This window comes from Cynocephalus volans, chromosome 1 (genome assembly GCF_027409185.1).
Source record: "Cynocephalus volans isolate mCynVol1 chromosome 1, mCynVol1.pri, whole genome shotgun sequence".
Taxonomy (NCBI): domain Eukaryota; kingdom Metazoa; phylum Chordata; class Mammalia; order Dermoptera; family Cynocephalidae; genus Cynocephalus; species Cynocephalus volans.
This window is the reverse complement of record NC_084460.1, coordinates 105,505,444-105,531,760: the sequence shown is the minus strand read 5'-3', so window position 1 is coordinate 105,531,760 and position 26,317 is coordinate 105,505,444.

Here is a 26,317-nt window from a genome sequence, read left to right as displayed (position 1 = left end):
TGTTTATACTTAGAGCAGAGTCTCTTCTTCAAATATGCACATAGAAATTACAGCATTTGATAGCAGCTTAAGGGAAAACAGCCATCCTGGGAAAGCAGGAAGTGCCCTGCCTAAGAACTGAAATCAACTGTTCATCGCAGTTCAGAAACTTTCACTAATCACATAGCAAGTGCATAACATTTGAGTAAGTGCTTTGAAGCTGTAAAGACAGTAGTATTCCTGCCTTTATTCTAAGAGAGGAGACAGATATTTAGATACATAAAAAGTGCATTTATTATATATAACTATTATTAATGAGTCCACTTTCATGTTTAGTCAACACTTTATGAAACAATAAAGATCACTCAGGAACAATATCGATTATCTTTAAGTTACCTGGAATTTTCAGTTAACCCAGTAGGCCCCAAGTTTTCCATATACTCAGTAACAGCATAGAAGAACCTCTACTAATATAGTTGCTCATTAATTTAGTCAACAAACTTACCAAATTCAGGAAACTCCAGTGATTGAGTCTGGCTAGAGTTAATGTATTTATGGGGAATGAAAGCTGATAAGGCTACGTTGGTAGGCAGGGGCCAGATATAAAGGGCCTTGTGTGTTGAAGTGGAACATACATTGTTTTAGTGCAGTCACTACCCTTTTCTACATTCTCCTGATAACAGAACTTTTCTTTTCAGGAGAGAAACCTCCTCATGTGGCTGGGGCAAGAAGAATGGCTCTGCCCCATTCATTCCTCACCCCTCCCCACCCCACCAAGACACAGAGTCGGTACATGACCTAGGCCTGGACAATCAGAGGAACCTATCCCTTAGGCCACATTGATTGACATGGGCAGGCAGGTGATCCATGCCAGGCTAATCAGGGTCCTGCCCTGGGTTCTTCTGCTATAGTTACTGAGGACGAACAATTCCTTTCAGAGGATTCGCTAAACTGTCACGAGGGGTGGGGGGTTGGAGAAAGGAAAGCTGTCATCACCATCATGATGCCAAGTAGAGACAGTCTGAGAAAGAAACCAAGATACAACCCTGATGGTATCATCTGTTACTGAATGAAGCCAGATCTTCCCCTTGTACTTCATAGTTATACTAGCTAATAACTCCCATTTATTATTTAGGTTAGCTCGAATTGGTTTTTGTTGTTTACAACCAAGTTGGTTCTAACTAAAATTTATGTCATCATATAGAATTTGATATCATGACATTAATATCAAAACTTACATTGTCTTTATGAGTGTTACTTATCTACATTTGGTATAACTTTATATACATAACATACATATACGTATATACATATATGCATATGTACATGTATGAGAGTACTTTGAAAAGCTCACAGAAAGATTCAAGTTATCTTTTAATTCTATTTTTCCATGACCTTTTTGAAGTACCCTTATATATACTGTCTGTATGTATATATCTATTGGTCATCTATCTGTCTCATACAGGGTAAAATACTGTGCCCAAAACCCTGATCTAAACTTTATTATAATTTCAACCTCACCTTCAGCAAGGCATCTTCTCTTTCACTATATTCTACATGTATGTAAAATAGATTTTTATTAGTATTCCTACTTATGAGGACGCTTTGAGAATTAATGAGCTAAAATTAGCTGGGTTAGGGGATTTTAATATGGCCTCGTGATAGTGAGTGATTATTTCACATTCACCTGTTGAAAGCAGGCTTATGAGGCCTCCACACACTCATGCCTTGATTATAGCAAACTCCAGCGCTTCTGTAGCTTCTAATTTTGGATAAATATCCAAATTCTGAAATTTACTAGCCAGTTCTCTATTCACAAAAATAGAGAACATTACACTTTTAAACCTTGCTTCACAATTGATGATCATAATTTTATGATACATCAAAATAAGTCATGTCTGAAGTAAATGTTCTAATTTTTGATGGTGCTGCTTTTTCTATCAAAACCCACTTTAATGTAATATAGAATCATTTCCAGTATATTTACTGGTAAAGACATATTCCAAAAGAAGGAGGTAGTTTGCACTTTTTTTTTTTGACTGAATGAGGCCTCTAAAAACAAATTTTCATCTATAATACATAGTTTATTTTAAAGCAAAAATCATGTCACATTTTCGTCATGAGTAAATAATTACATTTTTGACACTCATCTTCCTTCCCTCTAGGCACAGTAATATTTGAACCGACCCACAAAAATATAACATTGAATTTTCCCAACAATTTATTCAAATATAATAATGCATTAATATTATACATGATCTACACATACAGATCAATACACTTACAATAATTTGACCAGTTAAATGAGAATGGTTTCTTATTTTAAAAAGTCATCAAACTACCAGTTTTATTATTTTTTGCCAGATTGACCAAACTGGACTTGGGTATAGTACCTAACAAGCCTAAGGAATCAGAAAAGATTCAGCTTTGCCCATGAGACCTATACTAAAACTTAATTGTTGCATGTATTCAGAGGCCTGGCTGGGCCTTATACCTGCAAAGCTGAAATTTAGCTGTGTAAAGATACTGGATAACTACAGCAAACAGGCACCGGAATTCAAACATTTGCTTTATTTCGGTATTTAACAACCAGGGCTATACAAACTCCATGTGGAATTGGGTCAAATCAAACTCAGTTTAGGTTTGTTAATGCTTTGCCTAAGAATACAACACAATATATACTTTCGAAAGTAAACATTCAATAAGTGCATCGTTTTTTGTAATGCCAAATGTCTATGTGTATGTTTTAAAACTAATAAAAACAGAAGTAAGCACAAACTGGAAATTATCTTGTCTTTTGATACTTAAACTAAGGGTGGTTCACATCCCTGGTGGCACATTAAAATCAGCTGAGAAACTTTAAAAAATATATCCATGCCTGGATCAACCTCAAAAGATTCTGATTTATGTAGCTCGGGATTGGGCCCACACACTTTTTTTTAAAAGCTTTTCAGGTGATTCTAATATGCAGCTAAATTTGAGAATGACTGGTCTAAACTTTTCTAATCCTGAAAGTATTATTTACAGAGAAAGGTATTAAAGGGCATGACAGTCTATTCTTACATGAACAACTGTACAAATTACCCAATTTCCCATAGCTTTGGTTTCCTTGTCTTTCAAATGTGAATAATGTTATATGTCTCCTGGGATATTTTTAAGGATTACCAGGATAAAGGACGTGGCCCAGAATAATGCTTAGCATATCAAGAATTGGATGTACAAAAGCTTTACAAAGGATCAGGTAGGTAACCAGGCCAGGTGTAAGATTAGAGGGGCTGGTGTGGACTACAGTAAAACAGGAGAGACTCAATCTAAAGGGGACATCCACTGCTTAATTCTTGCCAGTCGTCATGTAGATATACAAATCAGTGCTCCCAGACCTTCTGATTTTTTTAAGGAAAAAAAAAAAAAAAGAAATCTAGATATTATAAATGTAAAATTTCCCTACTTTTAAAGCAAATAGACAAAACATACGTGTATGTCACCAATTTTCTACTCAGGAAAGTATTAATTCCCTTTTACCATATAAACATACCTCATGTCATATGGTTGTGGATAATTTTAGAATTTCTTCTTGTTTTAGGTTAGTTTTAATTAAATAATAAGTATTTCTTCCTAAGTAGATCAAGGATTTCTAGCTATGACTTCACATAATATAAGCACATATCTATTACTCTTCAGATCTTGTGCATTTAAAGCAAAATTTGTTCACGATGCACTTTTTTCCCATGTTATCAATGGCACAATTTTACATGCCTCTATTCATATCTGCCCTCCCCTATCAACAATAAATCTGATGTGTGGCACTACAATTCTTTTTTCAATTTCAACCCAAGTTAATTTGTTTTGTTTTGTTTTTACATTTCATTGAATGTTTGTTTTCTTTCTTCCAAGTTAATTTGTTCAAGTTATCACTTAAAATTTTTAATTTTTGATTTTTCTTTTTTGGACATAACAAATGCTATCTCTGGCCATTTGAATTGTACCAATAAAACTTAGTTTCTTCTACAGAACACCATGTTTTCTCATCCTGCTATACCCAATAACACCAGTTATCTTCACTGCTGCTAGTATATACATAATAAATGAATGAAAGCAGCCACTTTATCTTGTCTTAGTAACCTTAAAATCTATATTATACCAATACTCCTTGTTTCCATGAGGTAGGTGTGAAGTATATTGAATCATTGCAGTAAGAGCATTGAAGGTTCTCATTTCCTACTGCAGTAGCTAAAACTGAAGCTCACAGGTTTGTGAGTGGACTTGCTGAGAATTTCTGTCACGAAAGAAATATAAGCCATGGAGAGATGACACAAAACATTCCCCTATGAATTATGGATGAAAAAACCTGCTCAAAGTTTTAAAAAATTTAGGTTTTATTTGAGGCCTACAAACACTGTATAGAAGTTTGGGAGATTATACCAAGACCAAAGGAAGAGCACAAAATGAACTTAGAGTTGAAGATGACATTTATCTGTGAGAGTTGCCTTCCTTCAAGTATGCCTCCCGCAGAACTGTATGTGAGATTAGTTAAGGTTTCGGTCTGGGTTAGGGTCTCTTGAGAATAATAGATTGATCTTGACTACTTTTTGTGTGAATGCAGGCTTAAATAAATCAATTAGAAAATATCCAAATGCCTAGAGTAGATGACAATTGAGTGATGTTTGACTTGATAGGGTTAAATAATATAGTTTCAGTGATAAACATAAGCAGTTATAAGTTGATTCATGATTAATTCATAAAATAGACTCCTGTTAACAGGGTAGGATAAATAAATAGACTTTTCTGTAGAACTCCAGCATTTGTAGAACCTACTATTTTACTTAGAGGAAGGATGCCATAATTGCTATTGGGAATATGCACTTGTTGAACGGCAACTTTTTCTTTACAAACAAAATCATAGAACTTAAAGAAGTTGACAATGAACACTTGCATATATGTAACACACACACACACACACACACACACACACGTCTGGCTTCCTTCCTTTCTTTCTTTTCTCCTTCCTTTCTTCCTTTTTGATAACAAAAGAAATAAGTAAATATTCAATGCTGCAATGCAATCAACTTTTGTGAGAGAGTAACAATCAATATTTATCACTTATGAAGTTTTGCTTAAAGGCATTATTTAAAAACATAACAAACAATTTTATTTCTTTGCAGAAGGGAAGGATACAGGAAGTATGGGCTAGCTGGTTTTCAGGAAATTGCTAGCTGGTTTTCATAGAATCATAGAAAGCTAGACCTGGAAGCAATCTGAGACAGCAACTAGATTAAATTCCTCATTTTACAGATGAAAAGATTGAGTCCCTTACTGGGTAAGTGTCTTTCACAGACAACTAGGATTTAAACCCAGGTCTTCTGACTCCAAGTCAGAAGCTCTTTCAGTTCTACCAAACAACACCTTAAAAAAAATACAAAATAAAAACTCTAAATCTATAATTCTCAGCATAAGTTTAATTAAAAACTTAAGTTTAAAGTTAAAAATAACCTCTCCATTTGGTGAAAAAGTGAACCAGAATAGTAACACACAGGTAGAGACTATAGTTTTGATAATTTTAAAAAATTTTCAACCAGTAGTTTTGATAGAGTATATACCATTTAACCCTTAACTCCTACCACAATAAGTTAAAAGAATGGTACTGACTAAGTATTTTTCTCGCTCAAAATAATTAACTATAATCACGTAAGTTAGTTCTGATGTTCATGTTCATTGCCAAAAAAATAGATTAGACTGGGATGTTGGATGCTATGTTATGAAGAACATGCTGAGAATAGAACACATATTTGGCATCAGAAAACCCTGAGTTCCAATTCTATTTAGCTATTTCCCAACTGGGTAACCTTGGGAAACAAACTCTCTGAGCCTTGGTTTCCTTATCTGAAAATTGGATATTGTAGTGGATTGAATTATATCCCCCCAAAACTTTCTGAAGCTTGAATTGTGTCTGCACAAGTTCTATGTATTAGAAATTTAGCCCCCACTGTGACTGTTAAGAGCGTGGGAAATCCTATTATGGTAATTGAAAGGTGGAGCCTTGAAGAGGTGATTAGACTGTAAGACCATGCTGTAGTAAATGGATTAAAAATGGTGGTCAGGGGCATGGTTCTGAGGGCTTTAAACAAAGAGGAGAATCTGTCTTTCCCTCTTTCTGCTCTCTCTGCTTCCACCATCTTGCAATGTGAGACCCCTGAGTCACTGTCACTACCACCAGATGGACTTTGGACTTCACAGCCTCAGAAACTGTAAGCAATAAATGTCATTTTTCTTTATAAATCATCCAGTTCCATGTATTTTGCTATGAGCAACAAAAACGGACTAATACAGTATTAGCACATATCTTAGAGGCTTCGATGAAGCACACAAAATGCCTGGATCTGATGTTCACTAAAATCTAATGTCTCATCCTTGAAATTTTAACAGCAATTGCTAAGGAAAGGAATTGGTGAACTTTCTGGGTCAATACTGAGTTGACCAGTTTTAGAGATGTCTGAAATTACTTGAAAGATTAGACACCCATAAAAGGATACATTCTTAATTCTGAGTTTCGTTTCATATTAGTCATTTAGTTCTAGGTCTGCTGACTGCTTGGAAGCTTTTTTTGTATGCACTGTTTGTTTGTAGTTTCCAAGGTGATCTTTATAATACTTTCATTGACTAGTCTGGTACACATAAGGTACTCATTAAATGCTTGTTGACTGAATGTCATCGAACTTTCCATTAGGCATGTGCTTGGTACGTATATTCACACACAGGAGCACGTGTGATGTAAATTCAGGGGCAGGCACTGGCTCATTTTGTTCATAGCTATATCCCCAGTGCTTATAGCAGCAGTTGGCACATAATGAGTGTTCAAAAATATTCACTGAATAAATGGATGGAAGTGTGTGTGTAACATCCCATCCTAGACACTGTAGGAAGCAAGCTACTAATAGCTCCCGCCTTTTAAAAGCACTACTTATACCAATGCATACAGTGAAAGATTGAGAAAAAATAGGACAACTAAAAAATTGTATTTCCATTGTTCAGATATTCAAGTTTGAACATTTGTTCCAGCTACTACCATGAGGACAGGAAAAGTGAGATAATTTCCAAATTAAATTAACTAAAATTAAAAATCCTGTTGTTAAAGACTCCTTAAGAGAGATAATACCATATATCTTTACTGTCATATCAAAAAGATAGTTTTGCATGTTCGTGACCTTCCTAAGTTCATGAATAACAAAAAAAGTAAATGTTATTAAAGTACTGTTTGGTTTATATGTCTGTCTCCCCTGTTCAACTGCAAGTTTGTTGAGATTAGGGACTGTGACTAGTTCATAGACATGAGCTAGCATCTTCAGGGTCTGACATTGTCTGACATATATATGTAGGTGCTCAATAAATGTTTGAAAAGGAGAGACAGTGTTTATTTGAAAGAAATTTACCTAAGTACTAAAACTCATATTTGTGAACACAATTTTAATGCCTCTTTCACATTTCTTTTATGTGTCTTCTAAGGACAAGATTTACTTATTTTTTTTTTAATTTGTAACTACTTCGAGGCTGCATTTGGTCATTTTATGACAACTGAAACAGATGGGTGCATATAGACAGTGTCTATAATATGAACAGGATTCTTTTGAGTGACCAGAGTGTCAGGTTGCCATCAAGTGTACAGTGGAGAGGACTGGCAGGCTCCCTTTCCAGTTCTCTTATTCTGTGCCAACTGGGCCCTCGGTCTTATTGGTATCCAATAATCAGCCCGATTACAGCTAGCCCTGGGAGACATGACAGAAAGAGAGTCCTCATCTTGCATTAATTGCTCCTATTGAAACTATGCCACATCTCTCCAAGCTAGATGTTGCTTAGTATCCCTTTGATATGATAATGACATGCTTCTTAGCAGATGAATATGCAAATTAAAAGCAGTAATTTGGTGGCATGCACCTGCTGACACTGCACGGCTATGCTTATGTGCTCTGCTGTAACACTGCAGCCACACAAAAGCATCACAGAGGTAAAATTAAATTCTAATGTCGTATATATTAAACAGATGCTTCCACTTTTCTTTGTATATCTACTTTTACAGATTTTGCCATTGGAATCTCAGTTCTCTCTTTACGCAATTAATGGACATTGATGTGTCATATACAGAAGCGTACTCAGTGCCATTTAAGGGGGCTGATTCTAAAGAGGTGGCTTACATATATGCACATTAAAAGATGAACATTTCTTCTTCGTAGCATAGAAGCTGATGACTTTACTCTTGTGGCACAAAGACTCCTATTCATACAAGGAATGCATCCATCCTTAGGCTGCAAAGCTGAAAATCACACTTCTATAGCAAAGATGTGCACTGAAATATAGAGATACTTCATAATGCTTGGAAAAGGATTCCAAAATGACTTGAAGAGGCTAGCAAAATACTCAGAATCAATAAAGTAAATTTCTCAGCTTTATGAAGTTAGCTACAATAAATGAGAACGCCTAACTGGTGATTACTTAGGTGTGACCTATAATTACCCTGGGAACCTAAAAGTCTTTATCAGTGTGTCATGTGGCTCAACCAAACAGAATTACACATTTTGAATACAAGATTTTATAAAGGGTGCTACTTATCTGTTTTTTTCCCACCCTTAACTTAGGTACCATTCACACAGTTACATATGTATGTACATGGCAATATCTGAATTGATTGAGATTGAATTGTTTAATGAAATACACACAATTTAAATATATATTTGTATACAATGAGCATTTTATACAATGCATTTAATGATTACATGTTATTATATTAAGTGGATTGACTCCAATTTAATTAAATATCCCCCTATTGTTGGACATCTAGGTTTTTTTCCAATTCTACAATTATACACATAATACTGAAATGAACATCTTTGAACATATAGCATTTCCCTTCCTTTTGATTATTTCCCTGGAGTAATCTTCCAGAAGTGAGATACCTAGGTCAAAGGATGAAGCCACTTTTAGGAAAAAAAAAAAAAAAAAATCTCTGGCAAACTATTTACCTTATTTCACAATGTTATACTTCTCAGAAACTTCACAAGAGGAATGCTTTCATGGTTACATGTTTAGAGACCCAATGTTTAAATTCCATATAGAGGCATGTTACAAATCTCCACCTATGCTGACTTAAACTACTTTGCATATTTTTGTAAATATCTTTTACTCATTTCTCTATAATTAACTGGAGACGTCTATGAATTCACATCATTTTATAGTCTCTGGCCATCCTAAAAATATTTTTCTAATTCTAGTTAAACAGAAGTATAAAAGTTATAAAATTTTGAGTTAATGAAAGTAAATTTTGGCCCTCTTCCTTTGGGAGAGGCCCTTTTTGGCCCTTTTCCTTGGAAAACTGTGCTTTTTACATGAAGTTTTATATATGGATAGAAGGACTCATTGCTACTTAATGATGCCACTAAACATCCACAAGTAAATACTACAGAGAATCACAATTCTCCTCTTAACTTTTCAATCTTGTGCTGTATCTAGTTTGTATTAAGGAATGAGAAATTCAAGTTTATTTCTAACTGCATAAAAAGTCCTACTACTGGTGAACTTTCTAAAAGTATCTGCTACATTTACACATAATTTAACTTTTTACCTCAAGGAATCATATTTGCTTGTTTTCAATTGTGGTCCATAGAAAGAAGGTCAAGATTTATGATAATTTTCAAAAATTTCATTTTTATTTATGTTATTCAACAAATGACAAATTTTTTTATATCATTTGTAGATTTTTTTAGAACTTCTAAGTTTTAATATTTAACAGCCACATTTCAACAAAATTTAACTTTTCTACAGAATAAAAAAGGTGTTTGCGGTAATTTAGGGTGATTTCAGGTAATCTTGAAAATAAGTGGGAAGTCGTTCCATCTTTTTCTGCCTCTTTCCAGCCTTTGAAAATAGCTGTAACTTTCTAAAGCACTGCTTTGAGAGCAGGATTTGAATTCTAAAACCCAGGCTACCCTGTTAGTGGAATGTTCACTGTTTTAGAAACCAGGAGAACTCAAGTTTTAGATCCAACTCTGACAATGTGAGCTGGGTAAGCCATTTACTTAACTTCTCTGGGCCTCCACCAGAGGAGGAGTCCTTTTTCCTTTTTCCTTTTTCCTTTTTCACCAGAAAGAGTCCCCCATTTAATAAATATTTATTGAATGCCTACTGTGTGCTAGGTACTGTTTGAGGTGATGGAGACACAGCAGGGAATAAAAGAAGGGCCCTTTCTTACGGAGCTTACATTCTAGTATGTGGGAGATATGTAATAACAAATAAATAAATTTCATGTTGGTGACTGGAGCTCCTCACCCCTCCATCTTCTCTGCCCATCAACAGTAAGCCTTCTGAATGACTCTTCTAAGGCCATGCTCTAATTTTAGTTATATTTTAAATAAAACGCTATTTGAAGCCTATTTCTCCTATAATAAAAAAAATCTTCTCTTACCAAACTTCTGTTTATAGCTACCGACTTATTTCTCTGCTCTCCTTTACGTTTTCAAGAAAGAATTGTTGTGAGAGTTCCTATAGTCATTCTCTCCAGTTCATTGTCTTCAATTACTTCTTGTATGTGAAATCACTCTAAACAGACTTTTGTTTCCACCATTTGACCCAAATTGCTCTTTGTCAGCGTCACAAATGACCTCCACATGGTCAAGGCTCTTATTCTTCCTAATATTACTACTTCTAGCTATCACTAATGCTAATAATAATCATAGCTGCCATTTATTATATTATATTCTGAACACTATTCTATGTGTGTCAAACAAATTTAGGCATTTAAACCTCATAAAAGTCATATGAAATAGGAAACATAATCCTTATATTACAGATAAAGAAAGAGACACAGAGAGGTGTAGTGGCTTTTTCAAGGTCACAGCAAAAAAATGGCAGAGCTGGATTTGAACCTGACAGAAGGGCTTCCAAGCCTTTCTCTGAGCCATTATATCAGGCTGACTTATTGGCAGCATTTGGCTCCGTTGACTGTTGCTCCTCTTCACACTTTCTTCTCTTGGCTCTCAGGACACCAAGCTTTCCTGGATTTTTTCCTATCTTCTTGGCTGCTCCTTTTCTGTCTCGTTGCCTGTACTTCCCTGCTGGCCTTCCTAAATCTTAACGTTGGAGTGTCCCAGAGCCAAGTCCTTTAATTTCCTCTCTTTTCTCTTTTCTGTTCACTCTCTTGGTGATCGCATCACAACTCTCATGGCTTTAAATAACATGTGAATTCTGACAACTCCCAAATTTTTACCTTCAAACCAAACTTTCCATAAATCCAGACTTGAAAATCCAAATGCCTACTTGACATCTCCACTTTGAGACATGGACATCTCAAACTTAACAAAATTGAACTGAATCCCAGATCTCTCCTTACTTCTACCCCAAATCAGCTTTCTCTCTCACTTAAGGACAACTTCATTCTCAGGAGTTGCTTACGCTCAAAACTTTGGAGTCTTCCTTGACACTTCTCTTTTTCTTACACTCCATATCTTATCCATCAGGAAATCCTGTTAACTCTACCTTCAAAATATATCCAGAATTCAACTATTTTTCATCATCTCCACGGCCACCATCCCAGTCCAAGCCACCATCAATTCTCCCTGGATTACAGCATTAAAGACCTAACTTCTAACTCCCTACCTCTGCCCTTATCCCTTGACAGTCCAGCCAACCCAGCAACCAGAGTTGTCTTGCTTAAATGAAACTAACATGATGCGGTCCCTCTAAACCCTCCAATGGCTTCTCATTTCACACAGAGCAAAATATCAAAGTCATTATAATGGTCTACAAGGCCCCACACAATCTGGCCTCCTGTTATCTCTCTGACCTTATCTCCTATTGTTCTATTCCTTGCTCATTCTGATCCAGCCCTGAAGGGCTTTTTGCTTCTTGAACTTTCCAGGCATACTCTGGCATGTGCCTTTGCACCAATTTTTTCCTTTTCCTGGAATGTTCCTCTCAAATGTCAACATGGCTTTTTTTTTTTTTTTTTTTTTTTTTGAGTGAGAATATGCTTAAATGTCCTCTTTTCAGGGAGGCCTTCGCTAACTCTCCTGCTTAAATTGTACCCAAACATTTTCAGTCTCTTTTTCATGCTTTGTCATGCTATATATGCTACTTATCTTTTCTGGTTTTTTTCTACCTCCCCAAGTAGAATGTTTTATAGGCAGTGAGTTTTGTCTGTTTCATACACTGGGTGTTCCCAGCACCCAGAACACTGTCTGGCACATGGTAGGAAAATTATTAGTTTATACAAGAGGAATTTTAGAGGTGAGGAAGCTTCAGTGCTACATCCTTCCTTGCTCATATCTTGGAGGAAAAAGCAAGTTTGGCTTCTTGATGTTCTCCTTAAGAGTGAAGAACTTTTCTAAGAACTTCCAGAAAACTCTTTTTGCCTTTCACCATCCAGAATTTTGCCCACTCACTAACTGGAGGAAGCAGGGGCTATTAATTATCTTTAGTTTAGTCAGACCCACCCCTAGAGCTGAGAGTGGGGTCAGCTTCCTTGAGTCATGAAGTAAAGAAAAACGAGAGTGGGGCTGTGTAGAGGAGGGGCAACACTGAAGAAATCAGGGTCTAGAGGCAGGAAGTCCTGGGCAGCAGCCAGCAGTGTCCACTGCGGACACCTCCACGTGCAAGAGCTGGCTGTAATGACACGAGAATGAGTGCCCATTTCCTCAGATCCTCATCAACGCTGGACCTTGGCAATTAAAGAAAATTGCAACCTGATGAATGAATAAGTTATATCTCACTTTGTTTTGATTTTTACTTCTCTGACTACTATTGAGGTGAAACATTTTTATTTGTTAATTAACCTTTCATATTTTCTCCTTTTTAAATTGCCTGGTCATATTCTTTGCCATTTTTTTAATTGAGGTGTTTATCTTTTTCTTGTTAATTAGTCAGAGTTCTTTATATATATATATAATCCTTTGTTATATATATTGTAAATATTTTATCTTAATCTTTAGCTTGTCATTTAACTTTATTGTTTTTTTTGAGGGTCATACATAGATTTTAAATTTTATATATTCAAGTATATTAATCATTTATTTTTAGTGTCTGGGTTTTGTCTTAACAAGCCTTGTCCTACTATAATAATATAAAAATATTTTCCTATATTTAACGGTTTAAAATACAATCTTTGTGATTTTTTTAATTCATAATAAATTTTATTTATTTATTTATTTATTTTATTGAAGCATAATTGATTATACATATTTTGGGGGTTCAGCATTGACTACTGTCACCTGTGTACAACATATGTTGATCAAATCAATATTATTAGCACATTCATTGCTACAAATCATACTTATTCTTTATGTCCTTTACCTAGTCTCTCCCGATAGGAGAGACCTCCTACCTCCCCTGTCCATCTCAAATAACCCTAGAGGTATTCTCTTCTTCTGAAAGATTAATGGTTACTCTGTTGATTTGTTGCCTAGATGATCTGAACTGTGCTGAGAGAGGGGTGTTCAAGTGTCCCACTATTATCTTAGAGTGGATGGTTCTTCTATTATTCTGTAGTGGACCTTGTGGACAGAGACATCCTCTTTTTTTTGGACTCTGCTGGTGACTCTCCTTTTGTCAATGCAGTGGAATGGCTGGTTGGCCATCAGCACAGTGGCTTTGGCTACTGTTGTGGTGTCTAGATGCTTTTGCTGCAGCCATGGCTATTGAAGTGGCTGTGGTAAGCCATCTGCGTGGAACTGGTATTTTTGCCGTGCTCTTTGCCTAGTTGCAGGTGGGGTTGGCAGCCCCAGGCTGCATGCCTCAGGACCCCAGGTGGGCCCCATCTTTATGATATTTTGAATTCACTTTTCTGGACTCTTCATTTGATTCCATTTATTTATTTATTTATTTATTTATTCATTCATTCGTTCATTTATTAATTTATTAATTTATTATTTATTTGTTTGTTTGTTTGTTTGTCTGTCCCCAATGGCAAGGTCTTTTAATTTCTTAACATGCTCTTATATTTTTGAAGGTTTTAGAAGATATTTTACTCTCATTTTGCTTTACTTTATTGACTATGCTCACCTATAGACATATTTTAGAATTAACTTTTAAGTCTTTATTTGACATTGCATTGAGTTACAGACTAATTTGAGGAGAACTGCCAGCTTTAGTGTATTGAGTTATTGTATCCATGACTGGGGCAATGTTTTATAACTTTCTTCACATAGATATAGAAATTATTTAAAAGATTTTTAAAAATTTCCCCAGGTAGTTAGATTGCTTCTGGCTATCAATTTATAATTAATTTCTAATCTTGTTGAACTGAGGTCAGAGCATGTCTGTGTAATTTCTGTTTTAATTTGGAATTTATTAAAATTGTTTTCTGAGACATAATAGTAGCAAATTTTTAAAAAAATAGTGTATTTGTGTTTGATAAATGCATATTCTCTATTTGTTGGATATATGCATATACATATATATTTTGTTATAGATATTATTAAAATTCTATTTATCCTTATTATTCTTTTTTGGCTACTTTAATCATCAGATAATAAGAGAGGTACTTAATTCTTCCAATAATATTATGAATTTAACAATATCTCCCTGTATTTCTAATAAATTTGCTTTATATGTGTCAAAGCTCTGTGGTTAAGTGTATAAAATTTGTGATTTTTATATCTTGATACATGTTTCTGTTTATAATGTAAAATTTTCCACTTTGTCCCATTTAATAATTTTGGCCTCCAAGTCTAATTTATGTCTTATTAATATTTCCTTAACTGGTCTTTCTTTGTGTTAATTAGTGTCTTTCTGAAATACCCTTTACCATCCCTTTATTTTAATCATGCTGTGTCATTTTGTTTTAGAAGTGTCTCTTGCAAATTCTAAGTTGTTAGAGTTTTGAAAAAATCTGATAGCCTCTTTCTTTTAATAGAATTAACATTTTGCATTCATAGTGATTATCAATATGTGTGGACATATTACCACTGCTATATATTTAATACTCACTTCTTAAAAAATGATGTCCTTTTATTTCCTATTTTTTGATGGAGTTGATTGAGTTTTTTCCACTTTTTTCTCCTTCACATAGGCTTAAAAATTATATATCTGTTTCTATTCTTGTATTGGTTAACCTTGAATTTTTTAACTCATTTGTTTAAATGCATATAACTTACCCTAATAAAAGACAACAACCCCAACACACTATAATTTTCTCATCAGCATTAGCTTTACCTTCAAATCATACATTGAATTCATTTGAAGTTTAGTTCTATATTACTAAAATTTTTAAAATTTTACATTACTATAAGGATTTATACTTAGTTGTAAGTTTTACTGGTTTCTATCTCCTATCTTTGGTATACGATGTCTTTCTTTCTCTTGAACTTTTTTTTTTTTTTTGAGCATTTTCTTGAATATTTCTTTCTGAATGGATTTCTTAAAATCCCTTTGTTTTTTTCCTCCAATTTGAATGCTCATTTGGCTGGATTTAGAATTACACAGATTTCAACTGAGAAGGTAACATTTTTATAAAGACTTGAAGATGGTGAGGGAGGGAGCTACATCTGGGGGAACAGTGGTCTAAGCATAATCAACAGCAAGTGCAAATGCCTCCACAGTAGGAGATTGCTTAGTGCATTCCTGGAATACATGTAAGTGTGATAATTTATTTTATGTCTGTCTTCCCAATCAGCCTGTCAATTTTAGGATCATATCTGTTTTATTTTCAACTATAGACCCAGCACCTATGATATCATTTGGCAGATAGCATGCACTCAGTATTGGTTGAGTGTATGAATCACCACAAATTCAAAACTAATATATTTTAATACCTACTGTAACAATAAAAAGAACATAACCATCTCTTCCAGCATGGTAAGCTGGACACAGCACTGAGCCAAGAAAGTGTTTCTACTACTTATTTGTTTGCTGTACTCTCTTAAATAAGTTACTTACCATTCCTGAATCCCAAAGCAGAGCTAACCCACAGAATGATTATTTAAAAAATTATAAAATAAATATAAAACTATCTGCAAACTATTGCTATTCAAATGTCAAGCATTAGTTATATTGTCAATAAATATTAATATAAATAACATTTTAAAAGCAAAAATAAAATGGGTTTTTGAGGAATTTGATTGTAATTTCCTTTCAGAATTGAATTGGTGTACTTTATACATAGTACAGGTATGTACTTGGTAAAATTTGTCTTAACAGATGCTCAGTAAAACTTGTCAAAAGAATCTTAGAGAATATGCCCACCATTAAAAACGTGTACCTAGCTTTGTTTTCCAGATTTTTAGGTTGCCTTTTTATATGATCATGTGCAGATTTCCTCACATTTGTTCAATTTAATTTCCCTTCCAAAGTATCTTTAGTTTATTTTTAATTGAATGTTGTAAAGAATAAATTAAGTCCCTGGCACCCTACTGCCAACACACACACACACACACGCACACCCCAGGAATTGTTCCTTGAAAATGCATCTCTTTTTAATAATCTCCATTTCCTTCTTTCCCAACTCCCTTCTGCTGCTTCTTACTGGAGATTATACTTTGCTTCTCTTTAATCCAGTAATAGAATTCTCTATAAATAAAAAAGACTTAAAATCATTCACAAGGAGAAAGAGAGCTAATTTTGCCAGATCATTTTAAATGGTACAATACTCTGTAATGAAATAATATTCCTTAGGGTTTGGCTTCATATATTAGAAGGTCTGAATGGAGAACCCTATGCGACAAATAAAAAACATAGCAGGGATTTCAGATTGACCTCCTCCAATAGACACTTGACTGGCAAAATAAAAACAAACAAATAAGTTTTAAAGAAAAAATGAAGAGTTGACAAATCATCAATATTCTCTCTAAAATCCATTTCTAAGCATTTACAATTCATCTCTCTAGTCTTCAGTTTAGATTACATGAAATAGAGGTTGCTAGTACTTCACACAGTTTACAATCTAAGAACTATAAGATTCTTCTCAGAGAGCAATTACACTAAATGGATGGCCCCATGAAAAGAGTAGCTACCGGCTCATTGATTTCGTATCTGACCACTGAAATCACCAGGCAGACGTCCTCATTTCTACCAGGTACCAATTTTCCCACATATGTTTATGGTGTTTTCCCTTTAAAAAAGAAAAGAAAACAATCCCCATATTTTGTTACTGATAAATTTCAATTAAAGAAGCAGGGCCCGATGGTAGAATAATCTCTCAAAAACAATACCAGTTTATAAGTAAAATTATTTTTTAAATATACATTTTTAAGTGTACTTTCTTATCCCCTCCCCTCCAACTTCGAAAGCCGGGAACACTCTGCATGTTGGGTGCCTTTAAGAAGACTCCATTTGTGACATTGCTTCAGTTCTAATGTGGACTACAGGCTTAATGACCCTGGCCGGGTCAGGAGGCAGTTTGAACCCCTGAAGTCTCAACCCACAGAACCTGAGGTGGGCAGAGAAGGTGCTTCATGAAGAAAGGAAACAAACTCCAAGGACAGCAGGGGCTTGAGAGATGGCATCACTGAGGGCAACAAGCCTGCCGTAAGAAAAACCTGTCCCTCTTGCCTATTTTCATTTCCTCACTTTTTAAAAGATACAAGAAATAGTTCACTTTCCTCTTCACTCTGATTTTGGAAAACAGCAGCAGCAATGCAATGAAGTGGCAATTTGCATTCAGCCTTGGGAGAGAATTAGGGCAGCAGGACTCTGGTGAGTGGAACCCCCCATGCTCCCCCCACCACCTGAAGGGGGCCAGGAACAGCAGACTCTTCTCATGAGGGACTGTGGGCAGTGATGCCTGATCTTGTGATTTTTAAAAAGAAACTGGAAATCCATATTTTTTAAAAATGTAAACTTCCCTGTTAAATTATTTTTATAAAGGTCAACACTTTGCAGGTTGATAGTAGGTGTGCATGTTTTTGGACTAGATCCTGAACTTAGGCCACAGGTTTGCAATCTTTGTAAGTCCAGCAATTCTGTCTTTATCTGAGGTAAGGTGAGGGTCAGTTATAGCCAACAGCAAAATTGTAACTGCAACACTATCTCCTTCTTCTCCACTAAGCAATACCTCCATGCATACCATTATGAGCAGATGACAGGAACACTCATTTAAGACAACAGGACTGAACTTAGAAAAGCAGAAGGAAGAAAACCTAGACTTGTTGCACAGAAATATATGAAGGTATAAGTAATCTCTAATTATTACTTTATAAACATAAATTTCATCACTTATATGTCAAATATGGCCCAAATTACTTTTAAAGTGCTCAGATTTGTCAGAGAGAGATTGTCAATGTGGTAACATAATTTTCCTCCCTTGTTCTGTTGGGTCAATTATTAATCTCATTGTGAAACTCCCATGTTTACTTGTTAAATTCTTTGCTGTAGCAAAAACAAAATCCCAAACAAACAAAACAAAATGATCATAGTCTCATTTAATACAAGTGTGAAATCACAAAGATCAATTGATTTGGAAAGTAGTATTTAGTGGCACTGTTATTTAGTGACTCCCAGTTACAAGGAAAGACTTTAAAACAGAAAACCCAAAATACTCTACTAATATTATCAAACATCAAGTAAATTTTTGGTCAGAGAAAATTCATTGGTGTACTGTTAGTAACTGACTTAAGGGGTGAGCTGTAAACCCATAAGCCCTCAGGCTATTTCCTTCTGAAAAATGGAAACACTCAACTGACAGGAAAACGTCTGTCCAACACTATGTCTAATTTCTGTTTTTCATTTTTCTCCCCTTAGCATCCTTTCCTCTTGCCTAATTGCCAGAACTTCTGTTGACATGTCACAGCCTTGTAATTCAATGTCAATTTTCTTAGTTTGGATTTTTTTTCCTTTTACCTCTTTAAAATGGACACAGTGACAAGGGGGATGGGGTGGGCAAGGAGACAAGCTTGCTTCCTGATTTAGTGCACCCCAACTTCGCAGAGCCAACAGTTTTTCAGTGTGTGGCTTCTTATGCACCAGCTCCAACTGACTGCTTTCTTACCTGGTGTGTGACCTTCAGTTGAAAATTCCAGCAGCGTGCAACTTGTCTTTGGCAAATGAATTGTAAGTATGCCAGCTGCCAGATGTCTTCATTTTTAAAACACCTTCAAAACTGCTTTTGGCACAGTTCCATAAGCAAAACAGGCTAAGCTGTAAGTGTGGTTTCCATGCTGTGAGCAAAAAAGAGGGGGTGAGAGGAGCAGATGGAGGCAAGAGAAAAATGTATTGCCTTCATGAGATGAAGGCGAAAACTGAATCGGGCTACTTTTACCAGTAATTTTTTAAAAATTTTATCATTACACAGTGTAAGCATTTTTTGTGGCCCTTTACCAATTTCTCCCTAGCCCCCCCTTCTCCTCTTTTCCCACCTCTCGTGTCCTCAGTCCCAATCTACCAGTAAATATTTGGATGAGGAGTTTTCTGTGACCTATGATATGTTCAATATGTACACAAATAGTCACCTTAAACAGTATAATAATTTGAAAAACTATAGTTTCATGAGTCCAATAAAACAATGATGGCATATTTTTCTAAAAATGAGGAGTTCTAGCTCTTAGGATAATAAGTAAATATAGGCCTAGGGAGAGATATCAAAAATCAAGAAATCCTCTCTTTTACTTTTAGCAGAGCAAAATTTTGTTGCTGTCAAAACTAGGATCTTGAAGAGGGGGAGCAAAGGAGGAGCTTCCAGACACCAGAGAACAGCCCTCAGTTCCTATTCAAAGTCTCCCTCAAAACCTTCTAATGGATTAAATAATGAATTAAATAATACATTATAAGGGAATAAGGCACTTTATTTACATTTAGAATGACTGGCATTCCCCGAAATGTGTGATGTTCATATTATTAGGAAAGTAACTGAAGCCCAGAGAATGGATACAACTTAGATCAGATGATACACGTCAGTCAAAATTAGTAAGAAAATAGTGATCTAGAATTTGAACCAGACAACATCTATAAAATAAAAACAGCTATTAATATTTGAGCCTAGGAGAAAGTCAGAATATATAGCAATCCAAGTTCAAGTCAAATTAATTCAAAGAGAATTCTTTCAATCAGTATCTTTCGATAGCTCTTATAATAGAAATGGACACATCCTATATGAACTCTAAGACTGAAAAAAATAGGAAAAGAAAAAAAAAAGACATGCCAACAACTTATATTCTGCTTTTATTAATCCCTGACTAAATAGTGTTATCCATCTCATATTCACAGCACAAATGCATCTTTAAGTGGGCAGAAATCTACATTTAAAAGAATATGGAAATTCAGGCAATGTCTGAAAAGTAATAAGGGGCTACACAGGAGACACATGGATACGGAGCTCAAGAAGGAAAACAAACCTTCTTCCTTACACCTGTCAACAATCACAAAATTCTAAGCCTCGGTACAGTGATTCTCAATTGAGAGGCTGTATGGAAAGGAAGTACGCTTTAAAAAAGAGTGAGAGGTATCGGTCTTGAATACGTAACATTGGCAAAATTATAAAAACGGTGGTTTACTTTTCCAGCTTTCAGTTCTACGATCTTCATGGAAATCCTTCAATTTAACCACATGTTCCATGAATATGCCTTTCATTTTGCCACCTCTGTGAATGATAATAGCATAAGCTATTTTTTTCTCTCAAACTATCGTTACTGTTTATTTCTGTTTATTAATTTTCTATCTGTCCCTTAAGTTTTGGTTGAAAAGCAATCGACTCCATGAACTTTTCCCAATCTCCACTACATCCTTTGAGAGAAAAATCTCTTTTCAGTGTAATTCCCATAGCATTCCTCTTGCTTTTTATGTTCTTACCTGTCTCCCTGTCTAGACTGTGAGCATGTTAAGACTGAAATCATATCTTGTAAGTCTTTAAAACCACAGACTACCTAGTACACCATGCTCAATCTTACTCCTCAGTAAATGCTGAAATGCCTTCCAGCTTTTGATCAGTCCACTTGCCCTCATCCTGTCCTCTCCCCACAACAAATAACACAGTAGGCCTTTTTTGCTTCTTAAGTTTAACTCCTCAAATATACTCTATTGCTATTTATTCCATTTGTTCCTTGGTCCACTATTAATTTGTCAGAAAACAAGCATTGTAATTGATTGTATGAAATGGGGCTTCCAAGTAACATAAATTGCATTTTTTAAAAAGTGAGGACCTTAATTTAAACAGCATCAGGGTAGGTCAGAGGGATAAATTTTCTGTCTTGCAGTACAGTGTTCTCATTCATAACATAGAACAAATACACATAGAGCTATGTGTGAACATATGTAAAGAAAAGGAATACTGACAGGAATAATAAAATACAAATAAACTACAAAGACAAACTGAAGATTCAATGCACACCAAAACAATCTGAAAACCAAGAGGTATTAAAAATCCAAACTCCAAAAGTTTCTCCCAAACTGAAAAATACAAACTGGCTTCTTGAAATTGGTGACCCTTTTTCAAAAATCAAGCAAAAGCCATATTTCGGTTTGGCTCCAAGTTTCCCAGAAGAGCTCGAGCACATCACTCTGAAGCCTCACAAAAATTGCCAAAGGGAGTCTGGCCTGAGCTTTGTGAATGCTGCTCTAACTGATGGGACTGAAGGAGAACCTTGGCAGCAGTAGGGAGGAAAAAAGACACCCAGAAATTAAAATTGAAGTTAATTATAGTACTTACAGATTTTCCCCCAGACCTGATTCTTGGTGTTCAACAAAGAAGAAAAGCTCTCAATACAACTTCAACATGACAATGCCATCACTACACCTAAGTCTGTTCTTGTGGGACTGGAAAGGGGAGGGGGGAGACTTGAAGTTGCTCATGTTATTATAGCTGTTTGGGGGAACTGGGGGAGGTGAGAGTGTTTCTTCGTCTATGGCTAGTGACAGAAAATGGATCAAGAATGACCTTTCTCATGTCCCAGTGGAAAGCTTTACTTTTTCCAAATACCCACAAACCTGACTTGAGTTTTATTCCCCAGATTTTAGGTGTGCTCTGTGCTTGGGATATTGGTTCATATGACTATTAGATAAGCAATGTTTGTCTTACAAACACTTATCAGACATAATAATGCTCAGGGTCTGATGATCCAGATTAGGGAGGCAGCATTTACCACTTACCAGCTGTTTGACCTGGGGCAACTTACCTGTCCTTTCTTCTCTGAGCCTGTTTTCCTTCATCTACAGAATGAAGATTATTGTGCCTACTTTATAATCTTACAGCTTATAAAATAGGCACAGTGACAAGATATATTTACTATAAGTAACTTCAGGTATCTGTACATATATTTCACTAAGAGCAGAACATTTGATAAATTATCGGTTTGACTTATTTCCAATAATATGACTTGAAAAAACATAGGAAATAATATCATTCTGAATTTTATTCTGTACAAAAAGGGAGAACTGATTGGTAAGGTGTCATGCTGCAAAGTGACCTAAGCAATGTTGGACTTAGAATACTCTAGACCTGCAACAAGAAGTATGATCTGAGAAGTAGCAACATTGCATAACCTGGAAGCTTGTTAGAAATGCAGAATCTCACGCCCCACCCAGACCTACAGAATCATAATCTGTGTCTTAACAAGATCACCTAGTCATTTGTGTGCACATTCATACATGAGAAAAAGTTTAAAATTCAAGAAAAAAGGTTTTTAAAAGTTAAAATACAAGATCCAGATTATTCTGTGGACACAGATCTTAACAGAGAAAATTGATTCAAAAAGGAAAGAAAACCCTTAAAATTAAGAAAACTGTCTTTCATCAGAAGAGAAGTCAGCATTTAAAAATTAGGAGAAGAAACAATATATACGTCTGGGCTCTCTGATGAGCTCAGATTTTAAAACAAATTCCTAGCAGATGGAAGATCTTCTAGGAATTTCACCTGCATAGCAGATGAAAAATGGCCAGAAATTCTTTTCTACTGTTATTGAGAGGTGGGATCTACTGCCTTCTCCTTGGATCTGGTCTGGAGTTAGTCATTAAGTCTAGCTGGTCTGTTTTCTAAATATATTGTAAATTTGTTCTTCCATTTTCCTCTCTTGGTACTGACAGGGCTCAGATCTCATTATCTCTCACCTACACTAAATAGAAGGCTTCCTAACTGGTCTCCCCAGTTTCAGTCTTGCTGCTGTTCATTCAGAGAATTGGCTCAATGCACAGAGAATGAAAAAGTGTGCTGCTTTGTAAGTTAGTAACTCTTCTGTCACTGGAAATGTTGAAAATTAAATGATTGTACATATCCTGCATGTCTAAAAAATAACCATTTTAAAAGTCTTACTTGATTTGATTCTACTGTTACATCATTAGAGATATCTTATTACAAAATGAATTGAGAAAACACCCTGGAATTGTGCTTAAATTCTAAAAGGATCTAATAAAGTTGTATATATTGAGCAAAAACATTTCTCTTCTTCACATTCTAGGTGGGAAAAACCAAGAATATGTACAGAATCAACAAGAGAAGTCCTTATGAGAAGTGAGAATATTTATAGGTGTTTTTAGTTTTGTTATTTTTATTGCTTAATTTTATTATTGTTAGTCAAATAAAATATTACAAAAATTGTACAAATGGAGGAAAAAAACCTGCACATTCTTATTTTAATACAAAATCTACTTTTTATGTTGTATGTTGGCATTTATATATTCCTTTCCAAAGTTTATCCATATGCAGACATACATCACAGTGTATGCACAATTTCACAGACATATCATAATATCTGCTTATTAAGTTACATGATGTTGATAATCATCATCTATTTAATGTTTCACCTATTTGACCTATCACATTTTTACCCACCATTCCTCATTTGTTGGACTTCAGGCTGCTTCTAATTCTTCTATTTAAAAATAAACTTGTTGCAAACATCCTATTGATATAGCAACTTCCTTCTTCTGAACAATGTTCTTAGGCTAAATTCCTAGTAGTGGGATTATCGGAGCAAAATATTTCAATTTTTAAGTCTATACAGTCAGCTGTGAATTCACAAATTTTTTTCCCCTCAAAATGAGCACCCATTTTAAGGAAACTTTAATAGCATTAAGTATTACTATGAAAAAATATAACTTTGCTACCTATTGAACAGAAAAATGGTGCCTCATATTGTTTTTATTTTGTTTCTAATGTTCCCTCCCATTTTTTCTTAGTAATTCCTTTTTTGTGTGTGAACTGCCTGTTGATGATTTGCCATATATACCTAGCATTAAATGCCGTATTAAAAATCTACAGACATAAAGTTATTGACTAGTCAGTTAAAGCCAGCTGTGGAAATCTCTGACTCACATTGTGTGTTCTACAAGACCTATGACTAGCAGATGCTTTTCCTTGTTGGAATGACTAAGGTCCCTACAGGTCAAGACTTTTTCTGGTCACTAAGGATACCACCTTTGACCTCTGGCCCTTTTTTGACATCATAAGAAATATATATTTGGCTTATTTATTTCTTTTTATTGAAACATAATTGATTGCACATATTTGTGGGGTATAGAATTGACTCTCAGTCTTGGTGTACAATACATGATGATCAAATCAGGATAGTTGGCATATTTGTCATTATAAAACGTATTAATTCTTTGTGTCCATTACCAGTTTCTCCTTAACTCCCCTTCCCTTCCCCCTTTCCCCCCTCTAATAACTATAGTTCTGTTCTCTCCTTCTGAAAGTTCAACTTGTTATTGTGAATGTTGTTTCTTTCATAAGAAATATATATTGGGTCTCTGCCCTAGTTTCCTGGCATAAAGTTCCTAAAACCCTTGTAATTCCCTGAGGGATAGGGGTGCTAGGAGCATCTTTTGTTGTAATATTTGGTATTTGAACCTGGTTCTTGACACAGAGCTCCCAAATCTCTTGGAATTTTCTGGGTGATAGGAACATTTTTTGTTCTAATGAGGTGACTCTTGGAGGGCTTCTGGATAGCTTCAGGATGAGTGCTGGTAATCAGAAAAACAGACTCATGATTAGAAGCTTGGAACTTTCAACCCCACATCTCATCCTCCAGGGACAGAAGAGCGGCTGGAGAGTGAGTTAATATTCAGTTCATTTGGGCTTTTTGTTTATTGCTTTTTTTTTTTTTTTGGTGGCTAGCTTGGACAGGAACATAAACTCTTGACCTTGGTGTTACCAACACTATGCTCTAACCAAGCAACCATGCCTACATGATGAAGCCTCCATAAAATCCCTAAATGATGGAATTCAGAGAGCTCTCAGGTTGGTGAACACATCGACATGCCAGAAGGGTGGCACACCCCAACTCCTGAACTGAAGCTTCTGTGCTCAAGACCCTTCAGACCTCACCCTATGTACCTCTTCACCTGGCTGTTCCTCTGCATTCTTTGCAATATCCTTTATAATAAGCTGGTAAACATAAGTACATGTTTCCCTGAGTTTTGTGAACTGTTAGAGTAAATTAAGGAGTTACAGGAACTACCAATTTACAGTCAGTTGGCAGAAGTACAGGTTGGCATCTGTGGGGGGAGTGGGGCAATTTATAGCACTGAGACCATAGCCTGTAGGGTTTGTGCTAACTCTGGATAGTTGGTATCATAATTGAATTGTAGGTCACCCAGTTGCTGTTCAGAGAGGTAAAAACTTGCTTAATGTGAAGGAAAAACCCACATACTTGGTGTCAGAAGTGTTGTATGAAAGTATAGAAAAACAGCATTTTAATTTACTATTCTATAAAGGACAGATGCCATACCACTGGCTGACTTTCCTAAGGCTTGCCACCCTGTTTTCTCTCCTATCCTCTCCTGCCCTCAGTCATATTGAATGGACCCATTGTCTGATGAAAAGTTTTCCCAGGAATGAAACCTACAGAGTTACAACTATGATAACAATCTAACAAAACAATACAAGGGCAGACACAGCAAGAAAGAGAAATAGAAATATAATGATTATGACCAATGAGATGGAGGCCTGAGAGAATTTTCTGTCTCTTCAAAAATATCTAGCAGGTAGTGCAGAATTTCTGTTGGACCTGTTCACTATGTAACTCAGCCTCCTTGGACCTCAGAAATTAGGATAATTTCTATATTCCCTCCCAGCTCTAATATTATTAACTCTATACTATTCAGATGTAATGTAAGAGGTTATGTCCATAAGAAATGATCCTATGTTATTGATAGGGTCAATTTGTAATAGCAAAATTTCTAAAAAAACTATATGTAAATTTCAATTTCATAATCAAATTGCCCTTTCAGAAGTTTCCACCAATTTGTACTCCCACTACTAGTATCAGAGAGTTCTTGCTTCTTGACATGCTTTTGAACCTTGAGTATTATTGAACCTTTTAATCTATGTGAATAGTATCACTGTTAGAAATCTTCCTCATTGATATTCCTGCAAAACTATGCCAAGGCAAAGGCATAAGGATGTTCATTGCAACACTGTTTATAATAGCAAGAAGAT